At 42.0% G+C, this 20,136-nt stretch overlaps 2 long non-coding RNA genes across 5 annotated transcripts; one reads left to right on the forward strand and one right to left on the reverse strand.

Moving 5' to 3' along the window:
• Positions 1–2,632: 2,632 nt before the first annotated feature.
• On the forward strand, positions 2,633–7,793 carry LOC140601727 (uncharacterized). Its single transcript, XR_012004768.1, has 3 exons — positions 2,633–3,871; positions 5,185–5,259; positions 7,632–7,793. It is a non-coding gene; the product is annotated as an uncharacterized lncRNA (long non-coding RNA).
• On the reverse strand, positions 5,957–17,930 carry LOC140601726 (uncharacterized). 4 transcript variants are annotated; one of them, XR_012004765.1, is made up of 5 exons: positions 17,381–17,706; positions 11,216–11,262; positions 10,223–10,332; positions 7,596–7,801; positions 5,957–6,156 (listed from the first exon to the last, which is right to left on the reverse strand). It is a non-coding gene; the product is annotated as an uncharacterized lncRNA (long non-coding RNA). The 4 variants fall into 4 exon arrangements; XR_012004766.1 differs by lacking the exon at positions 5,957–6,156 and adding an exon at positions 9,649–9,770 and having other exon boundaries at positions 7,444–7,801; XR_012004767.1 differs by lacking the exons at positions 5,957–6,156; positions 17,381–17,706 and adding an exon at positions 17,725–17,930 and having other exon boundaries at positions 7,444–7,801.
• Between the last annotated feature and the right edge of the window lie 2,206 nt (positions 17,931–20,136).

The following is a 20,136-nucleotide window of genomic DNA, read 5'->3' on the forward strand; positions in this document are numbered from 1 at the left end:
GACTTTTTGGGTCTCTAATATCAATGTTAATTTGGGTTTTTGTAAAAAAGTAAAGGAGTTCTTAGTTCTAAAACTGGCTCAGGTCCAGAAGCTATGCAGGGTGTGTGTGTGTGTGTGTGTGTGTGTGTGTGTGTGTGTGTGTCTATACACACACCCATATATACATACACATACATACACATGCACACACACATACACACACACATGCATATGTGGAGCCAACTGTTTTCAGGCTCCAGGTAATTCATCCTTGATTTCTTCTGATGAGACAAGCTGAGTATTCTACTTATTGGCTTTCCATCTGTTTTGACTCTAAGGACCCTGTTTTCTTGATTATCATTATAACTCTCTGTGGGTAAGGCCTTCTTGCTTGTTACCACAATCTTGGCACTTGTTATAATAGTTGTGTTTTATCTGTATTTTAACAATGAAGTGCTACAACCTGGACTCATTGGGGATCCTATCATCCTCATTGCCATGAGTGAGTCTATTTCTGTGATGTCCTCTCCCACTGTCAACCCTGCCTACAAAAGGGAGCCACCATTTAATTTCTTGCTGATGTTGGCCCATCATCAGCACATTCCTTATTTCTTCTGGAATTTATTGTGGAATATAACTGTACTGTGAGTTTTTCATACATTGTAGATCTCCTTCAGCATGTCCTCTTCTTGAGACTTTTAATCCCATTAGACATAGAAATTCTGGTATTTAGAAGATTTATTTATTCATGATAGACATAGAGAGAGAGAGAGAGGCAGAGACACAGGCAGAGGGAGAAGCAGGCTCTATGTTGGGAGCCTGATGTGGGACTCGATCCCGGGTCTCCAGGATCACGCCCTGAGCCAAAGGCAGACGCTTAACCGCTGAGCCACCCAGGCGTCCCAAAATTCTGGTATTTAGACCTCACTTCCTAGGTATGATTTTTTTCCATGCTTCTAAGAATTGGTCTGCATGATTTCCAGAACCAGTTTTTCTGTCACCAGGTTTTGCTAAGTGTTATATGCTGCAAGTTGGGAGAGTGGTCCCAAACAACTAAAGCCAACGTTATCCACTGTTGTACTTCAGCCTCCTCGATCAAGCACCTTCATAATCCAATTCCCCACTAGTCACCTGGCCTCAGCTGGTCCATGTTAGCAGGTCTTAAAACTTCTTTGGGATATACTCTTTTTCTTTCCTTACAAGGTTCAGCGTATTCCTGGCTGGATTAAGCTGCCATTTACATTAGTTATTGGCTTAATGGCCAGGAAGGAAGATAGGGCCAGATCCTGAGGGGGCACCTGCTGTCTTGCAGGGGAGAGACTTCTGAGTGGGTTAAGAGAGAGGGAAAGGCCATTTCTGGAGGCTCAGAGATTTAGGGACTCTGATATTTTAAAATATTTAAATTTTCAGGGACTTCAACCCACATGTTTCTGACTCCATGTATCTAAGTCCCGTTTTTCCCCAATCAGACCCTTCACCTAGGCATAAACAGTCCTTGGTTATGAGTTTGACCTTCTTTGTAGCTCAGCTACCATGATGATTCATTTATGGGTGGCTCTCCAGCTTTCTCTGCTGTTCTGCTGCAAGAGATTAGAGCCCTTTTATTTACTACCACAGACACTGTGGCTTTCACACTTGGCTTCTTAATCAATCTTAATTTCATTATTATGTTTTTCCAGATCTTAAACAGCATCTAATGATAGCAATATAGTATCACTGCCCTTATATACTTTATTTTCTCCATCCCTTTCAGGTGCCTGATGAACTATGCCAGCTAATACAGTCCCTTCTGTTGGTATGCATCCCATCTCACCTCCAGGGAATGTTTCAACAAGTGGCTACTATCTGGTGCCGGGACTATATGTGCATCACCAACAACAAATGACTGCATCCTAATTATCACCTGGGTGGTGAGTAATACAGCTACCAAATCCCAACTTAGTCCTGCCTACGTTAATCAACTCTTTGGATTCACCAGGGTACAGACACCAAAATAAAGTTTAATGTTCAGCAAGTTTATTAGAGTAAGCTGGTAATCAATCTCCATGGAAGGGAAGCATAAAAAGTAGGATTGGAGAAAATGGAAAGTTGAGCTAGCATGCAGGTGCAGTCTCAGCCAGTTCCATCAGAACTTTAGTTTAGTTCCAGCAGAACTCAGGAACTAAAATGGTCCATCAGAATTGCCCTGAATTGGACTGAAATGGTTGGGTCTTTATGCCCCTCCCTTTGATTGGCATGGATTAAGTCATTGGATGTAAGTCATTCTTGGAAGAGCATGACCTTGGGTAAGGTGGCTGTCTGTGGCTGAGGCAGTCCTTGAACAAAATAATGGCTGAGGGTAATCTTCCAACAGCTCTACCAAGAGCTGGAGGACTGACTCCTTTAGCTCAGGAGGGATACGAGTACCACATCTCTTTGGCTACCATGCCTTGACTCTGCCTAAGGAAGATGTGGGGAGGAAATTAGGATTCCTTCCATCTCCTGAAGGACCAGCTTTACCCTGCTATTAAAAAGTCCTAATAAATCCAAGAATAATTACTGAAAATGATTATCCTTAGATATAAGTAGGGAATATGGAAGCTATTATATATTTTTTAGTTTTTAATCTATTTATTTTTTTAAGATTTATTTATTTATTCATGAGAGACACAGAGAGAGGCAGAAACACAGGCAGAGGGAGAAACGGGTTCCATGCAGGGAGCCTGATGCGGGATTTGATCCTGGGACCCAAGGATCATGCCCTGAGCCAAAGACAGACACTCAACTGCTGAGCCACCCAGGCATCCCTTAGTTTTTCAGAACATGACAGAATAGTTTCAAAATGATCCACTCGATGGAAACTGGTTGTCTCCGAACTGTTAAATACTATGCCAGGTGGCAGTGATTCCAAGATACATGCATCAAATCCAGTAGGGGAGACAGACAAAAACACACTTGGCATTAATATTGTTCAATATGTGCTATAATTAAATAATATCTCAATTAGAGTGAGAGCTCAGCAAAAAAGCACCCAAGGAAAGCTTCAAGAAGAAAAGGCCCTCTGAGCTGAGACCCACTCACTGGATGCTTGTTGAATAAATTCTGTGGATGATACAGAAGTTGAGTGGATAAGAGAATTCCAAGCCAACTTTGAAGGTCTTCAAATGATTTCCCCCATGTAGAAATCCATGTGTAGTCCATTATGAGAATTTATTAGGCGAGGTTAGAAATAAAAGGTGCTATCATACTGCCTCCCATTGTTTTGTAAGGAGTATTGACAACAGTCTATGGAGAGTAACAGAGGGCATGGGCTCCTTGAAGATATTTGAGCTGGTAGGTGAGCCACCTATTAGTGGTTTGCAGTAGGTCCCCCTGTAGAGGTGAGATGAATGGAATGGTTAAGGCAAGAATGTATGTCCATCTCCACAACCAAGTGAATCAGTATCATGGTTTCCCACCACATATAGATGAGAACACTGATCGTGAGAACCTTGGATGACAAGCAGAGGTAGGATTTGAACTCAGTCCTGGCTGTCTTCCAAACTCAGCTGGTTTCCCTGCTACATCATGCATGTGATCAAGGTGACACTACTTCAACTGGCTACACTTATTTCTGTCATAATAACTAGGCAGCAGTAACTATATTTTTGTCTCTTCCCTTTTTTGGTAATATTATAAGATATTTAGGAAGTGAAGACACTCGCTGGACTGTGAGGCAATTTGTCATGACCAACTATTAGGTCTGAGCTGTCCCAGAGCCTCTGACAGTACAGTGTTCTGAGGACTCCACAGGAGGTAACGACAAGGACATGCATATGGAACAAGGCAGCGCATGGTGGTGCATTTCGGCACTGTGTCAAAATACACTAACTTATTGATTTGCTGCTCTCTGAGCCCAAATTAGCTCCCGCTGGTAAGCAAGGTCACTGGTTCTGTTGCCCTCTTCCCACCCCCTGGGAACATCTTTTCCAGATACTGCTATCACCTGGAACCAGATCTGGTTTCAGTTACCTGCTCCTTGACTATCTCTAAGCTATGGAAAGAGTTTTTTAGCAGGAAGAGGGTAGCTGCGTTTGTCATGGGGCTTCCTGTGCACAGCTGCGAAAGCCTTCTCTGTAATAGTCTGATAACTTGGACAGAAATTTGCAAAAATTCTCAGCGGAGCCCCCTGAGCTGTTGCCCAGTGTAAAATCGTCCCCTGGTGTAAGCCTAGAAGGATTTTATTATTATCACTCTTATTTTAAGGAATTACCGAAGATTAGCTCAGCGTATGCCTTCTGCTGTAAACCCACCAGTGCCCTCATGCCCCAGTCCTTGCAATTCACCGAAAAGTGTTCTTCATCACCTGCTGTTGGCAACCAGCCCCCAGCAGATCTGACTGTTGGAGGAAGAGATCTGCTTCTGGGAAATAAGGAAATCCTTGTTTTGCAGGCAGATGGATTTGCCTGTGAATTCCAGCACCTCTATTGTCTAGCTCCCCAAATTCCTTTATATGTCTCTTCTGGTCTCTCCTGTGTAGGGTGAGAGCCTTGCTCTCCCCAAACGAGCCACCTAAGCTAGGCCACAGCATGTCTCAACCCCAATCGCTCTACATCTTGGAGGGCACAAGGAGACTGTGAGAGACAGCAGGACATTCTCAGAGGAGGAGAGTAGGTGTGTTGAACACAAATGGGCAAGAGGCAGTTTCTGCAGGGCCTGGGTCCTCTTCCGGTTTGCTTCTATGTGTAAGGGACCTGGTGTTGTTTGATGTGTAACATTACCTGATTTGCCTTCCTTGTGAACCTACTTCTCTTCCCCAACAAGAAATAACAATCTGAACTCCTCACAATCATGATGAAAATTAAGAGAAATCATGTATTTAAGGTGCCAACCCTAGAGCCTGGCACATAGAAGGGGCTCAACAATTAGATAGTCAAGGAGTCTCCTTTTTCTTCACTCTATATGGATTTTAGAATTCACCAGGTGATTTTATAGACATCTGTCTTTAATAGTTCAAAGTCCTGGTGAAGAAATTAGAATCTGTGTTTATATGCTTACTTAACAGATGGGGAAAATCAGGGCCCGGAAAATTGGCCAAAGCCCGATAATCCACACGTGTACTCTTCCCCCCTCAAAGCGTGGTGGGATGACGGGCAAAAATTTCTTCCTCTTTCATGAATTTCAGATGGGGTGAGTCTCATCAGGGAGCTTTAAAATGTTGATTAATTTTGAATTGCCACTTTTCAGAACCTTGCACTCTGGAGAGATGAGAAGTTCCCTGTTGCATTCTTTCATCGTATTTGGAGCCTCCCTCCACAGCCTGTGAGTTTCAATATCATCTGAACCCTTCTACTCTCCTCTGCTGAGAAGCCAAACTGAATATGATTTATTGCATAAAAATCAACATCTATTAAGTGATTTACAAATCTACTTTCCATTCATTCCACTCATTCCTTTCCACTTCGACAAGAACATCACATATGGGATGCTTTCAATAGAAAGTAATTTGAGAAAATTGACATTAAAAAAAAAAAAAGAAGGCCCTTATGCTTGTGGCTTTCTAGGTGCTGTGAGTGTAAAAAGGGGCATTTATGGACTGGGACCCTCAGAAAACTGAGACCTTCACAAGGCTGAGACCCCCACAAGGCTGGGACCCGCAGAAAGCTGGCCTCACAAAGCTGTCCCTGGACACTCAGAAAGAATGATTTAGCACTGCTTACCCAGGCCCAGGGGTTGGAGAGGGAACCTTCTAGCACACAACTGTTACTGAGCTATTGAGCGAGCAACAGAACAGTCCTGTTATGCGTGGGGAGGTGCAGTGGGTTGATGGCAGGGATCATGCTGAGAGTCACATCCTGAGCTGTAGCAGGGAAAGCATAGAAGCCAGAGGTTAAAGAGTGATTGAAGCCAAGTCTGCCTTGGAATAAAAGAAATTGTCATGTTAAAATAGAGTACTATGCTTTCCCTTTGTGAAATTTTATTTAACATTTGTTAAATCTTTGATTAATATTTCCATCAAAAGAGAAGTAAGAATAACACTGGCTCATTGGCACCCACAATGTGTGCATTTTGGAGAAATCATTATGTCTACTTTGGGTCAATGCCTCTGTGGATGCTGACAAAGCTCCTCGTAGGCCATCAACTGCCTTTGGAAGGACTCATCTTAGCCACCCCGACTTTGTTCCTCACCAAGGCTGGTTGCACAATTTTCTGGGCTGACTGCAAAAAAAAAAAAAAAAAAAAAAAATATGGGACCTCTGGTTTAAAAAGCAGGAATAAGAGTATCATTACAATTACAAATAAACGTGTATTCTTTTTCTTTCTTCTGTGGTTTCTGTACTTGTGAGGGTGTTCTTTATTTGTCATTTGATGCCATTCTAAGTAAGGAAAACTTGAATTTGCACTATGCAGTATAGCATTAGGTAACACGTGAGACACATTCAGCATCTATGTACAATCGCTGGCTCCCACATGCATGTCTATTTCATTTTTATGGAACAGTGGAAAGATGGCATGAAATAAACTCAATTTTTTAAATCCCACTTCTTGATATATGCACATTCTATCCTGCTCCACCTTTTTAAAAAATTATTATTGTTTTTATTTTTTTAAGTAATCTCCATGCAACACAGGACTTGAACTCACAACCCAGAAATCAACAGTTACATGCTCCACTGACTCAGCGGGCCTGGTGTCCTTCCCCCTTTGACTTACTGATGAGAAGGGCAGACTGGAAGGACGGGGCAGGGGTGGGGGGCAGCAGGGGGTTGCCTTACCTCACCCTTTCTTTCCTTGTCATCATTAGGCCTCATATGTGATTGGCTAATACAGGGAAGTAATGTGGCCATGAGAAGACATAATTTCTTAGACCACCACTGCCTTTTTTCTGCATTCGATGCATGTCCTGGTTTGAAAGTGTGGCTTTTCACTGCTGCTCACTCAGCAGTAGACATAACAGGATCTCTTGTAGGTACTTGGGGACTCATTGAGCTCCCGTGCAGGGCGGGTCCATTGGAACTCTGTGCCTATGGGGCGTCCCAAACATATTTGCAAATGAAGTCATGGGGAAAGGTGGACACACATTGTGCAAATCTGCTCTCAAACACGCTCCATCATTGCATATGATTTCACTTAGGGAGCATAGGTACAAAAATCAATTTTTTTCAGAATTTCAAAATGGCAAGTCCAGGAAAGCATTAAACAAAGCCTGGGTCCTTTCAAATATGGGCCTTAGGGGCTCTATCTGGACTTTCAAGGTCCACCATGACTTGCTTTCCTTCCTATTTGTGTCTCTGACCTGAAGTTACATATATGATGCATTTCTAGATCTTCCTTGGTCATGTTCTGCAGCAACATGTTGATTACATTTTATCCAGCTTTTTTGGGTAGTCATTCAAGGATTTCAGACAGTCCCCCAGGACCATCACCTGACCAGGATATGCATGGGCAGAGGACTCACAAATGGAACTTTATAGCTCACTGTTAATGCATGCACAAGAGCCCAGCAACATTTAGAAATTCTTTAATTTATTGACTTTCTTCTCTTCCTTCCCAGCCACTAATGCAACTCTTTCCTCTCTCTTTCCTACTATGCCAATTCTTACAAATATCCACATGACTAACGAGAATCTCAATTTCTTTCTTTGTGTGCTTCTCACCCTCTGGGGATGATGGTAATGGACATTGGAATGCAGACAGATGGGCAGTGGGGGAGAGCACCAGCAGAAGTCTGAGTCTTGGATTATCACCAGTTGTCAAATAATAAACTGCCGAAGGACCAGTGCCCATCGTGTGCCTGTATCCAGAACAGAGGATGTCACATCAAAATGAAGTTCCTGGGTAATGACCATTCTCTTCCAAAGCCCTTTGGGGAAATAAAAACATGTTTTAAATTTTATTTATGCTTCTTTTTAATTTTGGTGGAAATCTAATCATTTAAATATGTGCTCATTGTCACCCCTTAGGAAAGTCCTTCAAACCCTTGTCAAAATACCCATTACACAAGAGAGAGTACATTTTCCCTTCTGTCATCCCAGCATTGTATTCAAACTTTGATCTATCATTTTTCTTACATTATGCTTTTACAACGTTCAGGATGCCTTGTAAATAATCCAAATAGATTCGCAGAAAGCAAATCAGTTGTTCCTGTCAGCGTGGCATCAAGCAATCCCCAGGAGTAAAATGCTCATTAGCAGTTATTACTTTGATGACATCATCAGTAATTTGCCTCATTCACTTTCTAACATGTTGTAATTTTGCTTTGAAAATGCTGCCCATAACAAAGAGTTATTGGCAAGGGCTTTGAACTACCACATCTCAAGCCGTCTTACACTTTAACTCTTCTAGCACTGATACTTTCTTGCCAGCCTGTGGCTTGAGGGAATGGCTGTGCCATCCGAGGATCCCAAGTGTGTACAACTATCATCTCGAGTCCCATGGTTGCAGATCACGACAGCCTCCTATCAAAACCCAGGCATCTGCAAAACTGTGAAGCTTTAAGCAACAAGAGGGTAGTGAGAGGAACACACAACTTCGAGTCAGAAGATCCATATCTGGCCTTGAGCCTCACACACGTTATTTGAAATCTTTGGGTCACCTACGACTACGGTAGCCACACAACAGCTTAGGCAAAATAGGGATTTGTACACATTGTACATATTCGTTGAAGCATAACAAATACAGTAAAGGTATAAAATTCACAGGGATGTTGCTTGGTGAATTTTACTAAGGAGACAAGTCCGTGTGGACCACGGAAATTAGGACATGGGACCTTGCCAGGACCCCAGTGGCCATCCTCTTGTTCTATTCCAGTTATTATGCTCGCTCCCCCAAACTAACAACTAACCTCTATTCTTACTTCAATCATTAGGTAGGTTTTGCTTGTTTGTGGAGCTTGATGAAATTAAATCATACTTTTTGTGCTGATTTGTATTCATATTCTTGCACTCAATATTATGTCTGTTCTAGTCAATCCTGATGTTTCTTGTGGCAATAGTTAAAAGTTGGCCATGGCAGCATAACTGTGGATTGTGTACATTTGGAACAATTGACCAATTGATAATTGTATTGTTTCCATCTTGGAGCTTTTATGAAATATGTTTCTAGGAATGTTTCTGTGCCTATCTTTGTATGTATTGTGTGTGTATTTCTGTGGGGCACATCTCTAATGTTGAAATGGTTGGATCATGGGCTATATGCAAATGCTTAGCTTTAGGTGATATTACCAAAAACTTTTCTAAATTGATTGTGTACATTCACCTTACTACCAACAAGAGTTGTTCACTTCCTCACCGTCACTTGGTCTTGATAGATTTTTTTGTTCCCTTGAGTGTGTGGTTTTCTTTTTTCAAATTCAATCTTTCAGATAGTGGTGTCTTATGTTTTAGGTTTTAATTTTTATTTACATCACCCTGTTCATCCAAATTCTGAAGGGCTTTTTAATAAGTTCTTTTGAGAAAATATTTTATAAGAATATTTATTCTATGACTTAGTGTATGCCCTTTTTCTAGAAGAAATTTTTAAAATTTCATACACTATCTTTCTTCTTTGTACTTATTTTTCTCTTCTGTGATTTTTGAAAGTAGCAGGATATTTATTTATTTATTTATTACTATTTATTTATTTATTTTTTACTTTACTGATCTTTAATACTGGCAACATTACTAGATACTTGTCTTTGCCCCAGTATAGCATATACAAATTCTTGATTACCTGCCTGTCTTCGTGGAAGTTTTTTTTATTTTTCCCTTGAGCTTCACTTTGTGGACTGGTGACTCCTGGTGTCCCTTGGCGGATGCTTCTGTTTTCTTAAGGAGCTTCACATGCAGTCATGACTGTTTTGATTGGTGAATGTTTTCTTACAATTTTATATAGTTGTGTTATTATAAAAGATTTTATGCTGACTAGTCCAGGGTGTAACCTTCTTATGTAGGCAGAGAAAGTGTGTTTGTGTTGGATTGCTCTCCCAATATGGATGGCCTGACAAACACAACAGTTTGATGCCACCATTCCCTTGGGCTCTCCTTTACTGTTGTTTCTCTCCCTCCCCAGCCAGAGGAGGGGCAATGAGTGGAATTCATTGTTTAAACAAGCATTACAGAAAAAAAGACCATAGAAAGTTTCTTTTTCTATTTCCTTCTAGATTATTCCCCGTCTCAGGAGATGACCAAATCCCATCAAGTTTTTATCTTGTTTTGTTGTTGCTGTTTAGTGGAAACAATTAGTTGTGATCTGTTTCTACTCTACCCTTCTCTGAAGTGTACGGGGTGAATTGCTAAGGACTCACAGTTTTTCCTTCTTTGGAGAATTTCCCATCTATGGTGTTGGGGAGAGGCATGGAGGCTTCAGAACAGCTGCATTTCTTATGTGATGGATCAGGGCTCCAAAGTGAGTTTTCTGGGAGACACAGAGACAGAGAAAGGAAGAGTCTATACCACCTTTGCACATCAAGCTTCAGAAGTCACATTCATCCCTCTTGACACCTTGCCCTTACTGGGCCAGCCATCAAGCTTACCAAGACTTGAGGTGAGCATACATATGCTCTGCCTCCTGACAAGGTTCTAGAGAGACAGAAGAATTGGTGTGACCATTTTTTAGAGAGTATAATCTGCCACACCGAGTCCAACCTATTATTCAACATTTCTAGAAGAAGAACACTGTGGCATAAGCAGATTGAAAGTGAGAATGTTGGTGGTATGCTGAGCCTTATCCCTCAAACGCAAAGATGAGCTCAGGACCCTCTCAGAAGGGAGTTAGGAACTCCAGGGCAGGAATTATAGCTGTAAAGACTTTGCAAGTTGCTAAAACTTTGCCACTCACCTTGTGTATTGCCATCACCCTGGGACTTGACTTTAGGATTAATGAGGAAGAGTGTTAGTTGTATTGTTAGTTGTAGACAGATTCATGCTGCAACTGTTCCTAGAGATGGAAGGAAACTGTTCCTTTCTGGAAGGAAATCATGAGAGGTGTCTGCTCTCAAAGGAAGTGCAAAGAGCAAAATCTTGGGTCCTGCAGCAAAGAATCACCATGCAGGATGGTGGGTGGCTAGGATAGTCAAGCAACAATGATAACCTGGTGACCGGTGGATCCAGCTAACTCCTATCCAACCATGCTCTTTTAAATGGGGGTGGGGATGGGGGTGGGGGGGGTGGGGGGATGGCGGTTGGGAGGGTGGGGAGGTACTTTCTGCTGTTGGTTAGCTGATTTACACTCAGAAAGATGCAGATTAGTCACTAAAGAGCAATAAAAATAGTTTACCACTTACTTTAGTGCCCCTTACCTGTGCTAGGTGCTTCGAGTTCCTTACTTAACATTTCACAGCATCTCCTTAAATAAAATAAAATAAAATAAAATAAAATAAAATAAAATAAAATAAAATAATAAAATAAAATAAAATAAAATAAAATAAAAAATAAAAAATAAAATTTCACAGCATCGATTTAAGGTAGTAGCTATCTATACATTTCATAGGCAGGGAAGCTGTCTCAAAAGGTTAATCATCTTGCCAACATCACATAAATAGCAAATGGAAGAGTCAAGACTTATGCCAAAGTGATTCTGATCTAAAGCAATTCAGAGATCTCCAAATGTGAATTGAGAGATGGGCTATACTGGTTGGGAAGAGATTGAGGAAGAAGGTCTCTGGTTGCCCAGAGACTACTGGGCCAGCTGAGATCCCTGGAATCCTTGCACTGTAATAAATGTGAAGGGGATCATAGCAATAGTGAACAGAGCTTTACACCATCCTCATGGGGGCTCAGACTGTGCATCATGCCTGCAGACACTCCTTCGAGTTTGTAAACTAGAGAGGTTTAGAAACCTCTGTCAAGATTTGTTTTCATCCATTGTTTTAAGGCAAAGAATGATTTAATGATTCATAGATAAATTGATACCCCAAGCTAAGGGCTTCACACATTCAACATCAGTTCATCCTCACAATGGCTCAGGGATGCCTCCTGTTGTCCTTGTGAACAGGTGTGAAAATTAAGGACCAGAGAAGGTAAGTAACTCCCAGGCTTCTGTGGCTGCACAGCAAATTCTGGTGGAGGCTGAATTAAGATGCAAGTTTGCTTGCCTCCAAAACCTGAGCTCCTTCCATCCTACCGTGATTCTGCTGGGAAGACCCCTCCTCCCTTTAGCCTCCCTGACCCACATGGAGGGTAATGCATCCTTCAGAGCTCACATCCTCTTTTCCTGGAGGACTGTTTTTTCAGAAATCCATTTGTCTTGGCTCCTTGGGGCTGCTTCCTCCTGACTTGTGACACAAGCTTTTCAGCTCATTTGTCCCTCGAACCTCTTATTAGGGAATCCAGGGTGGAAAGAGTTCTAGGTACAGTTATAGTGCTCCCCCCACCTTCCTATTTTGCTTTTATTTTTAACTGCACTCCTTTCTGACAGGAACTCTGTTTGTCCTGACTTGAGTCTGATGTTATGAGTCATCGAGGAGATATCATATGCTGATTGCTGAACCACGTTATTATTTTTCCTTTTTCTATGACTCATTCTCTTCAAAATCTCTAATTTATGATAAAAGTCAGTAAGATGTAAGCACAGAAAATGTTTCTAATGGGCTATCTTATTATGTTTGGGCCCACTTTGTCTAGTCTAATTCTTGAGGTGAACAGTGTACATCTGCACGCCTCTTAGAAAGAGCTAGAGCCTGTGGTCAGGACTTGGCCCTATACCTCAGCAGGCAGGGCAACTACAAACCAGCATGGAGCTTGGATCATAGGGCAAGTTCAACCTATGGCCTCTGTTGAAAGAAGGGAGAGGCTTTAATGAGATATTATTAATGCTTCTTATATATGTACGACAAAATGGCAAAGAGCCATGAACCTTTTTTTGATGTACGACGTGCCTAATGAAGGAAGCTTGCAAGCTGTCTTCCTCTTAAAATGTCTCTGAAAAATGAAGCAAACTCAGAAGTAAAATAATAGTATGGTTCTTAGGATTATGGTGTAAACTAAAAATGTACTTGGGCATGAAAAGAGATGGGAAGGTTGCTTTTTGCTTTTTGTTTGTTTTTTGTTTCTCTGGTTCACTTTATTAGGTGAACAAGGAGTCATAATACTAGTCCAGGACAGGAACTGTGAAGGTGTTATCCAAAACATCACCACCTTCCACAGCTTCTGGGATGGATGCAGCCTCTGCAGGAAGGGTCTGCAGTTACGGGGAGCTCACCACACACTCATGCACACAACCACCTGGAATTCACTGACTAATGACTGAACACTGACTCTGTGTCCTGATCTCAACTAGGAAGCAAAGATTCAAAAGTGACAACCATGCCTCTGGGCCATCCTGGCCTTAGGGGGACAGACTCCCTACTCAATGCCACCCTCCCCTGCTATTTATTCCCTGACTCCCCAGCCTCACCCTCGCCTTCTCCTGGAGCCTGTGCTGTGGCCAAAGCAGGTGACCGAGGCAGCTTCAGAGAGCTATGGACATGGCTTTTCATCCCCTGGGTGGCTCATCTGCGTCACCCTCTATCAGGCAACATGTCAGTGCCACCACCTGGGAGCTCCCCGGAAGCCCCAGGACAAGCATTTCTGGCAGAGTTGCTGTGGTTCAGTGGCTGGATGGCTTCCAGCCCTCTTCCTTCAACATATAGTTGAGCTGTTTCCCTCCTGTTAGGGACTGAATTGTGTCACCCTACAAATTCGTATGATTGTATTTAGAGAAGGGACCTTTAAGGAAGTAATGAAGGCTAAGAGAAGTCACAAGGATGGAGTTCTGATCCGATAGGGCCCATGTCCTTATAAGAAGAGGAACCAGGAATGTGAATGCTTTGAGCAGAGGCCATGTGAGCCAGATCTTGAAGGGGAGCCAGGAGCTCACAGATGGACCAGGGAAGGCAGAGAGTCCCAGCGAGATGAGTGGTATGTGTGGCCTGAGGAGATGTGGGAAGCGAGGTGTGTCTGAGGAAAGGCAGGTGCTGGTGTGTTTACAGCCCCTGCTTCTAGGTGATGAGAGGGAGGGCCATGCAGGTGGCATCAGGTAGGATGTGGTCAGTGGATCTCCTGGCACAGGCAGCCAGCTGCCCCCAGAAGAGCTGGGCCAGTTCCTGGGCTCTCTGAACCCACATTCTTTCTGAGAAAGTCTTTAAGCCATGACAAATGAAAGGCAGAATGTTTTTTTCTAATTTAATTTAAATTCAACTAATTCACATATAGTGAGTGTATCATTATTTTCAAAGACAGAGGTCGGTGATTCATCAGTTGCATACAACACCCACCGCTCATTCCATCAAGTGCCCTCTTTAATGCCCATCAGTCACCCAGTTACCCCGTCCCGCCCACCTCCCCTACAGAGACCTTCAGTTTGTTTCCTAGGGTTAACAGTCTATGGCCAAACCACCCTGAACTCTCCCTATCTTGTCTAATCTCAGAATCTAAGCAGGGTCAGACCTGGTTAGTACTTGGATGGGAGGCATAATGTTTTTTTCCACCAGCAGTGGCCAAGGAAGTCCCGGGTAAAACACAGCCTTCCCTCTTCTGAACTTCAGGTTTGAGGAAATGGCCCCCTGAAATAAAGAAATTAAACTTTGGTTCCTACGGATGTGTCCTCACTGACATTTTCACTATCCAGTCGAGGCAGAATGAGGAGAGGTATGCAGCTTTGTAAGATCATCTGGTAAATAACAGAACGTGCATTGAGTCTCAGATCTTTGTGGGTCCAAAGCTATTTTCCTCAACCCTGCTCCTTCCATCAAATGCTGAACTTTTAGAACAAAATAAAAGCAATTCAACATACTGTGAGAACTTATTTTTCTGAACTTCGGAAACTGTCCAACAACTACCTAAATTACCTATGACAAAACAGTTCTAATTTGGAATTAGTGACTCTGTCGTCCCTGAGTGAGTTAATTGAATCACCTTATGTGGTAAATGCATGTATGTGTTTTGAAAAATAATATGCATAAGGTGCTTAGACCAATACCTTGCATACAGTTATCACTCAGTAAATGTTGGCTAGTATTCATACGAAAGAATAACAGTATTTTCCTGATTATACATATCTCTAGATATTAAATTCATTTATTGTATGCGTTAAATTAATATAGAGAAAAGTATATACTATATACAAAATTTATTAATTTTAATATATGAAAATAAATGTATTTTCTAGGTATTAAATTCACATATTCCCTGAGCTTCAATATCCTCTAGGCTCTCAGATCAGTTTACATCTTTAAGGAAAGAGTTTACATTCCATAGCTATGAATCAATGAGCCTTTGTTTACAAAATAGTATGGCAAATGGTATAATCTTTGATAACTTTGTCATCTTTTCTCCAAAGCAGAGAAAAATAATTCAGCCTCTTTTCTTGCAAAGTTAATTGATTTCTTTTAGTTATTAATAGTTCAGACAAACTTTCAGCATCATGACTTTTTATCAGCAATGCCATGGAAATAGTTACTGTGGTCAAATTTGGCAAAACCACCATCACATTTCCTTTATCTAAAAGCTCTAAGATTTCAGGTCTTTTCAAGTTTTTCAAGTTTCTTTTAAAAACTTTGAATTCAGAGACAACATTCATTAACCAGCTGGTCATGCTGCTTTGGTCACAAAGGTGTATTGTGAGTTTGTTATTTTTGATGGTGTTGGTATTTTTAGTCACATTGACAAGAATTTAAAGTTATTTTAATAATTCTGGTTCATTCTATTCTCTTCTAAAAAGAAAAAATATAGGGTACTTTGATTGTATATGCTGTGCTATCAAATATATTCTTGGGAAGGATAGAACTTCTGTTTCAAATTATCTGCTTATAATTTTACATGTTTGATGATTGAAAGGATTTCCACAGATTAGCTTCTGGCTATGTTCATCTTGAGACCTGTTTCTCCACTGTGCCTTGCACACTTCTGTGGCTGTGGAGTAAGTTTATGTTGTGGACCAGCCTCTGGTCCTGCACTTTTGTGTCAGGCACTGAGTGAGTCAACACAGTGGGTGGCGGGAATATTTCTAGAATTCATTTCCACACCCGAATGATTACAAGAACTCAACTGCTCTGGAAGTGACTGAGACATATGCATTCATTTCAATAAACCCAAACTAACCCCAACTCACATTCTTCCCAGTGAGATCCTCAGAATGCCCATGGCCACTGTAACACCACCCAACACAAGGGTAAGTTTGGCAGAGAAGATAGAAGGGAAAGACAGCAGTTTTAGTTGATTGTGATTAAAGTATCTCACTTTTACAAATTTTATAAAACCATATGACTCTAAACAACACTGTAATGGCCCCTCTGAGGGCCCTGGATTTTGGGAGGGGCCCATCCACATCAGGGCTCTAGGGCTTAAGTTTCACTAAATGTGCAGAAAACACACCCTTGGGTCCATGTTTGGAGACTTTGTAGAATAACAGTCTGATTTACTTCCCTCTGGAAAGCCCTGAAAGGGATAACAGGACCACATACTAAGCCCCAAACCATTACTGGATATCTAGATCTTTCTATGAAGATCTCTTGTGACCATGAAGCCTAGAAGGTCTGGACATAGATGTCATCTTTGAGTCCATGTGCTTTTTGGCATCCATACTGTCTACTTACAGCTTTACTCATTCAAATGGTTCTGGGTCAAGAATAAGAGTTTCACACCACCAATCCATCTGCCCTCACCTACAGTTCCTGAACACTGTGGTCTGATCAAAAGCAGAGAGACTTGGAAAAACCATGGCCCCCACAGGGGCCCAAACTGACTATAAGATCATCAGATGTCAGTAGGGAGGACTGAGTTGGGCTCTGACGAATAAGAGGGTCTGATGGTTGGAAGGTAGAACACGTGACTCCCAGATATGTGGAGGTTTAGCTGAATGCTCCGAGGAGTTGTTCCCTTGAGGGTCACACTCTCCTAAATCTAGGTTCCTTGGAGATTCATGCTCCACAGTCCTACAACCAGGGTGGTTTTCAAGAAAATAAAATAGGACCATTTCACTCCTCTCCCTTAAAAGCCAAGCTTCTGATGAACGTTTGAATAGAGTCCCAAAGCCTTCAGCTGATATCAGAGCCCTTCACAGTCTAGCCTCAGCCACCAACAAACAGCATCACCTCACGTGCTAGTCATGGCACCTGCAGGAGTCAGGGTTCTCCAGGGAAACAGAGCCAATAGACTATTCCCACCTGCATCATTTCTATAATTTGTATCTCTGCCTATAGCGATTTCTATCTTTTGAGACATTTAAATTACCCATCACCATACCCTTCCCAGTTTGGTTTATAATGCTTATTTCTACTTTTGCCCATATCCTATTGCTCTACAGTTTGGGTCTACTGAGAGAGGCTTTAAACTCCTTTAAGATTCTGTTAGTCAGTGTCCAGTAAGAAACCACTTCAGGTGTTTCAAGAGAAAGAGTTTAAAGCAGGGAAGGGGGTATTACAAGGGCAGGGAGAACAGAAGAGAAAACACAGGATGTGGAGGGGGGAAAGGAAGGATGATTTTACCTGGAGAGCAGGACACACTGACACCATGGAACTGAAGTCCTCAGGTCTACCTCTGTTACTGAGCTTTTAGAGACACTTCTAGCAGCCAATCCTGAGTCTCTCCCCAGGGCACCGTGTGGGCCATGGCTGAAGCTACAAAAGAGTCTGCTTCTACTCCAGCCCCTGGAATCTGCAATCCCCTGATGATATGCCCAGCTCTATCCAGCAGCTTCACCACTGTCAGAGGCACAGACCTCCTGTTTCTCTCCCCTGCCGGGCAGTCTGCAGCCAGCACCTCTCACTGTCTGAATCTAATAGGAAACCCACTGGCCAGGGTGCTTGGCAAATGCAGTTTGCAAACTCACAGCTTCAGCATGTAGGCCAGTGAGTCTTCTACTTCGGAGGGTCACCTGGGAGTTCTGATCCGGAGGATTTTACTGTTGCCTTCATATTTCTTTTTTCAGCCTGTTTGTCAAAGCAGCGGTAAAAGTTTTAAATAAGTTAATCTGTTGCCAAGCAACTCACTTTTATATCAGCACACTTCCCATTGCCAGTGCTGGCATTTTTAATTTCTTCAGTGACAAAGTACTGGCAGGTTTTAAGGAATGAGACATACACCTACAATACTCAGGGCTTTTTTTTTTTCCCCCTAAAAAAGTGCTTGTTTTCATTACTTTAGATACAGGCCTCTATGAAGCTGAGGAGTGAAGTATCTGTCTTTTCAATCATGTATTTTCAAGAGGGATTGGTTACACCATGTATTTTATAGGCTTTTCACTGCTTTTTTTTTTTTTTTGGAATGAAGTAAACTTAGTGGCTTAGAGCACTCTTCTCTTTCTTCCTCCTCTTCCTGTTCCTCCTCTCCCCCATCCTCCTTCTCCATCTCCTTCCTTTTCCTTTCTCCTTCTCCCCTTCTTCTTCTGTGTTTTTCTACTAAGTATTAATCATATTCCAGATTTGCCTTTATTTCTTGAGAAAAACAATGCTCACAGCTAGATGACGAATCAGAGACTTGGGACAATGCCATTCAGCTGCTATTTGGTCTTTCAATTAGAAAAGTTTCCATGTATTCTTCACCAGGATGCTCTCTCTCTCTCACACACACACACACATATACACAAACACAAATACACATGGAAGTGTGCATTTTTTTCAACCTGATAACTGACGGATGGAGATTTGTTGAATATTCTGTTGCTGATAAATGCTATTTCCAGCACTTCCAAACATGAGTTCAGCCCTGTGTGGGTGGTTCATGTTTTCATTTTGGTCATGCTGAACCCATTTTACAGTCGAAGAGTGAAGATCACAGAAGTTAAGTAACTTGCCCAAGTCACACCTGTCATTGTTGGAGAAGGAACCAAGCCCAGGTGCACTGGAGTTAAGGTCTGAGACCTTGTCACCGTTCTAAGATGGTCTCATGTCACAGGGGCCCGTGTAGTGCATGTCTCACACTTATGCTCATGGTGAAGCTGATGAACCCCAAGATCTTTTAAAATATGAATGTTGAAAATATCATACTATTTTAGTTTTGTTTAAAGTTATTTCTTTCCTTGCTGTGCTCCAAACCAAAATACTCTCACATGCTCAATTACAGCGTAACAGTGAGTCTCCAGAAATGAGAGGATGGAGCTATGAACAATCACTCAAGAATTCCCATCCTTGCTACAGAGTCTGTCAGAGCAGCAGTTTCAAAGTGAATCTACTTCACAAGCATTTTAAAGATGGCATTGAGCGATGCAACATGGCAGCCCATATAGTTGTCCTACCGAGTGGACATGTTGACCTAACATTCTGGAAGGGAAAATAGATTGCATCATTCCACTGTCTTCAATGTCCACGCACTCAGCTAAAATTAACCGTATCTTTGACCTACTCTATCTCTGATCTGTGTTTTTTCACTTTGCTGCTACAACCGCATAGTTTGAGGGCAATGCCTAAAACAGGAGCAATATTTCCTTCTTTTTTTTTTTTTTTTTTGTTTCTCCCCCCCCCCCCTTATTGGAAAGACCAACACTTAAGAGACAGGGGAAGCAAGGCCGTCCTTTGGTTATGTGTATTAGGATCCGGCGACAAAAATATCAACCTTGCTGCCTATTGCCACCTACTGCTACTTCCATCACCCTAGTGGAACCAATGTCAACTGTCCTTTAAGGTACTTTATATCACATTTATTTCAAGGTATTAAAATTGCTTGCAACCTAGGAGATGTGAGAATGTAGCTATAAACCCTTTGAACGTTGAGAAGGAAGTTGATGAGTTCTTTTACATGCACATGGTGGAAGAAGAAAGTGTCCTTGTCAAAGTGGATTAGGACACCTTGAATCCAATGCCAAAATTCAAAATTCCCCCTTTCAGACCTGATGCCATTTTTTATCTCTAATTCACACCTTTGAAATGCAAAAGTCTGAAATGTGTTCTGCAGAAACAGCAGACATCGGATAAAATGCATGTTGCAGAAAAGGAAAAGGCTGCTATGCAGAAGGTCAGGTATACACTTACAGAAACACCTTCCCCCTGCCCTGGGCCTGGGCTCTGAGGAAGGTGAGCTGGAGGCTTTCTTTCCATACTAAATTTATTGATATTTGATCAGTGTCCTTTATATCTCATGAAGCATTTGTAAGTGCATTAAAATGTCATCAGCATCTTTAGGGACGGACACCTGGGTGGCTGAGTTGGTTAAACCACCAACTCTTGATTTGGGCTTAGTCATGATCTCAGGGTCATGGGATCGAGCCCCAAGTCTTGGGCTCTGTGCTCAGCGGGGAGTCCGTTTG

Source organism: Canis lupus, chromosome 12 (assembly GCF_048164855.1).
Source record: "Canis lupus baileyi chromosome 12, mCanLup2.hap1, whole genome shotgun sequence".
In the NCBI taxonomy this organism is placed as follows: domain Eukaryota; kingdom Metazoa; phylum Chordata; class Mammalia; order Carnivora; family Canidae; genus Canis; species Canis lupus.